The following is a 7,999-nucleotide window of genomic DNA, read 5'->3' as shown; positions in this document are numbered from 1 at the left end:
AAGGACAGGGTAAAGAAAGGGTTAAAAGTTTAAGTGTTGAAGACTGGGAATATTATGTTTTGTAATAGATGAAGAAGTAAGGCTACAAGAAGAAAAGGACAGTCAATTTTTAAAATGTACAAATTGGGCTTATTTGGACAGTCATTCCTTTCAAAATACTGGTAAAGCAATCTGTGGTTTAAGTGACAAGTGACAGTGCGTTTGATTACATGATTGGCTAGTGACCGTTTGTTTGATTATATTTTGTATATTGTTAATAGCAGCATTATGTTATAAAATGATTGACTTATTGAAACTTTTAAAATTCTCTTTTGTTTATCATTATTTTTTTGAATTACTTTAAGAAAAATCCGTATTATTTTGCCTTGCACTGCGAGGGTAGGTGTTGTCAATTAAGAATCTCTGATGATCAAAGCAATGTAGTTTTGAAACTTTTATTTTGTAAGGTTTTAGTAGAATGGTTGAAGATTTAAAAAGTATCAACTTCTTTTTTCAAAAGTTATTAGTCGGCCTGTATTAAACTAATAAGTGCCTAAGCGTCTCATTTTGCCCTTCGTTACCCTAATATTATTTCGTACAGTATAAGTTGCAGCAGTAAATATTACTATACATATATTGTTTTCATATGTTATGATATATAATAATATAGCATATTACTAATTCTATAATAAATTAACATCCTAATTTGTTTCTTAGTTGTGTTTTACAAATAATTTTTTTTGTGAAATGTTTAAACTTGTTTAAATTAAACAAGTAAACTTTAAGAGCGCTAATTGCCAAAAAACTGGCATCAAATCAAACGATACCCTTGCCACCATGTACAGCCCAATCACCATTAGCTGCTCGCATAAAGTTCTTGAAATGCACACTTTTAACTTTTCATTCTCAAATTTCATTGTTCTAACCTTTTGTCAAGAAAAACGAGATTTCTTTTCAAAAAAACTGCAAACTGTCTTTACCAACCACATACTGGCATTTTTGGTATTAAATTGCATCAAGCTCGAGTCGATGGTTTATAAAAATATAAGAGTTAACTCAAAAATAAAAGAGTGTAAAAACTAAGTTATTTACATTTCATTGTGTACAAAAATACGCGGAAAAAAGTTTTACCCCAACTCGTATTAAAATTTATTAGTTATAACTCACTTTAGTTAATGTTTTATAATAAACTAAATGTAAAAAGTTAAAAATAAAATAAGACACAATTGGGAAGACTTGCAACTTTTAAATATTGCTGCTCACAAATGCAAAACACAACAAATTGAACGTACTTTGCATAGAGAGGAAGAATGGGGAAACGCTGTACATTCTTGTTTGATGTCTTGTTTTGACTGACTGCGAACTTTATACCCTTTCGGATGTGCACATTAGAATGAAAAAACTGAGTAATGGTTATCCATATTACTCAACAAAATCGTTGAAAAGAAAATTGGTTGAACATTATTGTGATGATATTTTAATAGGAGAACTCTCTGGTCAATCTAATTTAGTTTGTTATAGAGACATGGCTTTTTTTATCATATCAAAGTTTCAAACAAAAGGAAAGATTGCACTAAAAAAACATTATTGCTCCAGCTGCAAGTATAATTAAGAGCGAAATCAGAAAGATAGATGTAAATAAATCTGTATATCCGTCACTAGAGGATATAGCTGATATTGAATATAGACTTAATTGGGTTCCAAAGAGTTAACAGCAATTCCTAAGCCATTGAAATGTTGTGAAGCTTCGACAAATTAGTTTAGGACAATGAATTACTCAAGCTTCGCGACCAAGATTTATGAAAGCACCAATTCCATTTGGAAATGGCGTAGATATTGATATATTTTTTGCAACAAAATGGTTTGTGAATCACCTTTACAAATTTGGATCTTCAATATACACCGTTCTTTAAGTCATCTGCTGCATTTAGTATAGTAAATGCTTTGCAAGAACAATAATTGAACTTCCTACATAGAGTGGCTGACAATCTAAATCACAACATTGGCACATTGACCGGAAAAGAAACATTCCACGGAATAGGTTTAATATCAATATGTTCTTCTTCTAAATACAATTATGAAAGCAGAATGCGTTTGAAACACAATTCTATTAAAAATATATCTGATGTATCATCTAAAATAACGCCTTTTCACGGATCAAGCTATTACGGTTTCTTAAATGTAAGTTTTAAACCAATCAAAGAATTGTATCTGAAGTATTTTGTGCGCCCAAAATGAGTGATATTTTTTGGTATGTACCATGGTTCTTTAGCTCAAAAATTCCTCGCCCAAACTAGTCAGGTTATTTGATGCATGCTACATCACAATTAACAACAACTAATGAAAAAGCATCCATCACATTTTTACATATGAATAACTCTTAATAAGAAACTTGCATATACTTACACTGCTGTTCATAATTGATAAAGCTAATAAATATAAAACAATTATTCCCTGCGTTACGTTTGATCAGCCTTCGTGGCATAAAGCGCTCGGTGTTATAAAAGATCAGAACCTAAATATAGTGTATCAACTCGGAGGGTTTCACACAATGATAAGTTTTCTCGGAAGAATTGGAAAAATAATGACAGTAACTGGCCTGGAATAGGTGTTAAAGCAAGTTTGCTTTGAAGATACGGTAAAGCATATGCTTAAGGGAAAAGCTGTTGCAACAGTCTTAAGAGGTCACATGTTGGTCCTAAAGTGCAATTATGAGTCATATTATAAATACTTTAGTTAACGAAGCAAAACTAGATATATCCGGACTTGAATACAGTTAAAAAATGACAATGCAAGATGATATGAACAACAAAGAGTTAATCAGATTTGTTATTACAGATGCTTTTAAAAATATTGAATGTGCCGTATTAACATAAACATCATATGAATCACGCACTGCAAAATTTTGAATCTTGTACATATACTACATTGGTACCATAAAGAAACTTTTAGTTCCAGATAGAACTTGTAACTGATATTTGAATCTTAAAGCAATCTTAAAAAATTAATAAGGTTAATTATTTGCCGCATTAGGACATTAAAGCTATGCTTTATTTCAGATTATACTTGCCAGAAACTCAATATCTTTCACAAACAAATCTGTATATAAACAACAAGTTTTAGATGGTCGTCACGCAGTGCGCCAATCTGCAAGGTATTGGGCTGGCCTATCTTCTGATCTTGTAATTGAGCAGACTCTGATGCGTTCTTTAAAATGAAATGGTGGTTTAACAAAAAGTAGAGGATTTGATGAAAATGTACGCAACCAATGGACAATGAGCATCTGTATTCTGCAAGTGTTTATGAAGCAATGCTAAAATTATTTGGATTTGACATCGGAGTTATAAAAATAATTAAAAAAATGGGTATTAAAAGATTAGTATGTTATTATGAAATAGTGAGTTGATTATAACTATAAAAAAAAAATCAGTAATACACCTAATTTGTTCATTAACTTTGTTTCAAGTGCATACCCGGTATCAATTTCCGATGAAAAATTGACTATAGAATCAAACTTTCTTGACTATGTTCCTCTATGAGTTTTTACATCACACAGATTTAAAAATACTTTACTTTTAGAATTTTAACTTTTTCTTTTCTTGTTATTTTGCTTTATTGAAATAACTTAAACTAGTAATAGAAGTATAAATTGATTTAGTAGCGACGTTTTGGGCGCAATCTGTTTTAATGACAGAAGTTTGATTGACCCCGTATAAAATTCGTATTGCCAAACGGTTTTCCCAAAAGTAAATTAGGTTCTTGATGTCTTTATTTCAGTAAATGTTGTCAAAACTTTTTTCTAAATAATATTTTTGATGAGTGTATATAAAAATTCAACATATTTTAATGTTTTTAACGTATTTTAACGTATTTTAACGTTTTAATACCATTTTTTAACATATTTTACCGTTTTAATACCATTTGGCATTGAATCTGTGTGTAATAAATGTGATATGCCTATAAATTCACAATGCCATTTTATTCAAGTAAATAATTAAAGCTTTTAGCTATAGGCTTTGTTTCAAATATGGAATAAGGACAATTAATTTCTATTATTCCATTTCCACAGCAATTACAAAAGATTTCTAAATCTGGAAATACTGATATATAAGAATATGTGAGACCAATTGTCATTTCAGGATTACTCTACTTATTATTTCAAAATTTTAGTAACTTCGGTTTAAGTATGTGGCTCCATAGCAATACTATATTTTGTAGAAAGAGTTTCAAATGTCTTTTGTCCAAATATTTTGTCAAAAACATTTCTTAAGTTATGCACTTCTTTTGTTTGAATAGTATTTACTCTTAAATAAGATTTTCTCATAACTTTTGAAGCTATTTGTCTACCTCGGCGTTGTTCAATCAATATTAAAAAACTCAATTGTTGTTTTGTTTGCTCATATACTTGATGGTAAATCAATTTTGGTTTTTTGTGTAAATCTATTTTTATAGGATAAAACGCCTAGCTGGTCGACCAAAATAACTCTTTTGCAACGTTGAATATATTAGTTGGGGAACTTGTAAATGATTGAAAACACGAACTTTTCTTGGTACATTCTATTAAGTAAAAAAGGCAACTTTTAGGTGTATGTTTTTCAATTGCGGCATATATTCTCTCTTTTATTTTTTTATTGTTTTTAATTCTAAGTCTTATTTTTGAAAAAATGACCCAAAAGCATTGAATTTTATCTAAGATACCAAAGTATCTCCTTTATGAGATTTTTTTCCCTAATGGTTTTTCACAAATACCATTTCGCGCAAGGGTTTTATTTCTTTTTTTTTTATTTGTTTTTGATATATTCCATAAAAGTAGTTTATCCGTTTAAGTTGGTTTTGTTACTTCATCTAAAACTGCTGCCTCATGCTGAAAAAGTAAAACTACAGCGTAAAAACAACATCTAAGAAGGCCTGCAGTACATAACAATAGGCACAAGCAATATAATCACCTAGGTTATCTTTTTTTATTATTGCCCATACATATTACTGTTGATTAGAAGTTCTTTGTGAAGGAATTACTCTAGTTTTAAGCATGCGAACTTTTAAGTGACAAAAAGTCTTCCTTCTTAAAGTCACATTTTAAATATCGAAAAACCTTGCCTTTTTTATACTTACAGTCTAACTTGTGTAAAAAATCACTTGGCGTTTTTATTTTTTGAAGATATATTGAAATATTGTTGTAATAAGCAGGCGGCAATTTTAACAGCCATTTTGAGATCCGCCTATCCAATCCCTTTTTTTTTTTAAATAAAGGATCTGGCAAGACCTGCCTATTTACTATAAGTTTTTTCTTGTATTCATTTAATGAGACTCAGTAATGCTGATCTGTTTCAATAGTTACTGGTACAATTTCTTCACACGCCGCTATGGATCTAAAAAGTATATAATAGTATATATAAAGTAATATTATAATTCATTTCCAATTTGTTTAGATAATTATGTCGGCAAAAAACCAACTAAAATTGTACTAAAGTTTTGTAATCTCCTTTTGGTGATTTCTTTCTTAACGACAGAACGATAAGCAAAATTTTAAAGTAATGTTTATTGAAGCAAATCGCAGTGTTTTAACAGACACAACTTGAAAGTTGAGCGATATTATTTTAAATAAAAATATACTATGATCAGGTTTATTAGATACTGTATCTGACATTTCAAAATATTCTTTTGTATGAAGAAAAAAAAAAGAAAATAGATACTATTATTAAATACTAACTACCATGCAAATAGTGGATTTGCAGTGAACCTATAAAGGGATTTTTTTTAGCTGTTCATTGGAGTTTTGCTTATCAGTTTCTTAGCTTGCAAATATTGGCAGCCGCTATATAAGGAAAACCAACATTTTTCCAACATTTTTATAGTAGCTTGTCATCGGCTAGCCACTTGAGGCTGCAACTAATTGTCCACTAAATAACGGATGAGCGAACAAATGACAAATGTCATTTCAAATGACAAATGGCATTTCAAATGACAAATGGCATTTCAAATGACAAATGGCATTTCAAATGACAAATGGCATTTCAAATGACAAATGGCATTTCAAATGACAAATGGCATTTCAAATGACAAATGGCATTTCAAATGACAAATGGCATTTCAAATGACAAATGGCATTTCAAATGACAAATGGCATTTCAAATGACAAATGGCATTTCAAATGACAAATGGCATTTCAAATGACAAATGGCATTTCAAATGACAAATGGCATTTCAAATGACAAATGGCATTTCAAATGACAAATGTAATTTTTACCGAAAGATGAAAAAAATTTGACCATAAAAAAGGCCGACTAGAGAGGGGGTATTTGTATTTTAGACAAAACGGACTATGAAGCGAAGATTTCTCTACTTTTATCAGATAAAAACACATATAAACTACTCTCAGAAGATCCAACAAAAAGTATAGCAAGAGATATTAACAACCTTATTGACTATATGCTTCTTCATCATATAATTGATAAAAAAAACATTGGAGTTCCTACGTCCAAAAACACCTTTCGCACACCCCTGTTTTATAGCCTTCCCAAAAGTTATAAATTAGGCATTCCCTTAAGACAAATTGTTTCTCGCTGTGGCGGACCAATCGACAATAAACATTCCTCAAATTTTATTTAAAGAGAGCACCGCCATATAACGGACCCATAAAACGCCCACCTATTGCTTTAATTGACATTATATTAGAAACCATCCTAACCCACAGCAACTTACAATTTACAAATTTTTTTTTATCTTTCGGTAGCTGTGAGAAAAAAAGTGGGCTTAAATCACATTCTACTAAGTTAAGATAACTTATAATAGTTTTGTTATTCGTCATAGGGGGTGACCAATTTGATTTTTTATGAAATGGATGCCTCGTTATCTCTTCCGTCCCAAAATAGAGTTGTTGGAGAAGGATTGTTTTAAATCTTTTAAAAGCCGTTATGTAAATTTTAAGTGACGTATTTGTAATTGAAGGAACAAAATTTAATCCTAAACTTAAAAGCGCTTTTTCATCGTCTGTTTAGACGTTTTGATATGTTGGTGACTAATTTATTATTAAGTTGATGTGAGAATCGACTTAGCCTTAATGTTGACTTGATATGATATCTTTATTATACTGCTTCATGTTGCTATGTGGTTTTGACGAAAACAATTTAGCCAGAGTAAATGGTACAAAATTTCTTTATTTGATAAATGGAGTAAACAGTTTTCTTTGTTGATCCTAGAGAAAAATATTTTATCAAAGATGCCTGTAATTGCGAACACGCCGTGAGTAATAAGAAACACCGTTTTACAAAAAAAAATAAAATGTAAACCTCTTTTTAAAAACGCTGATCTTTATAGTAGTGCTCCTTTAAACGTGTTTGCTATGGTACCCTTACCAGCCATTGCAACCGAGGTAATGGCGAGAAAGAGTCGCAGCACTTGCTTTATAAGAAAACGTCAACGAAAGTGTATGCAAATATCTTCGAACGAAATTGTATACACTTTCGTTCAACATACATGTATGCAAATATACTATTTATTATATAATATATATATATATATATATATATATATATATATATATATATATATATATATATATATATATATATATGTATATATATATATATATATATATATATATCTATATATATATATATATATATATATATATATAAAACTTATATATTTCTTATGTAATTTTAAATAATATACCATGTGATATTAGGTTTTTCAGTTTTACTTACATTGCGACAACATATCCTTAATTTTAAAATTTATCCAGAATATAAAGCTGGATGGCCGAGTGGTTTGCGCATAGACATTTTGAAGCAGAGCGCCCGAGGTTCAAGTTCTGTCGTTGGAACTTTTTATTTTTTTCATTTTTTTTTGTCTATTTTAAAATACAAAATAAAAACATACAAAATAAAATACAAAATAAAAACATTCTAAAATACAAAATAAAAACAAAAAAAAGCAAGCTGATGATTTGAACTTGGCACGCAGCGACCTTCACTTTTTTTGAAACACAGTTTAAATAATATGCTTTTTATAAACATAA

Source organism: Hydra vulgaris, chromosome 08 (genome assembly GCF_038396675.1).
Source record: "Hydra vulgaris chromosome 08, alternate assembly HydraT2T_AEP".
Lineage (NCBI taxonomy): Eukaryota > Metazoa > Cnidaria > Hydrozoa > Anthoathecata > Hydridae > Hydra > Hydra vulgaris.
The sequence above is the reverse complement of the archived record's forward strand: the minus strand, read 5'-3'. Positions refer to the sequence as shown.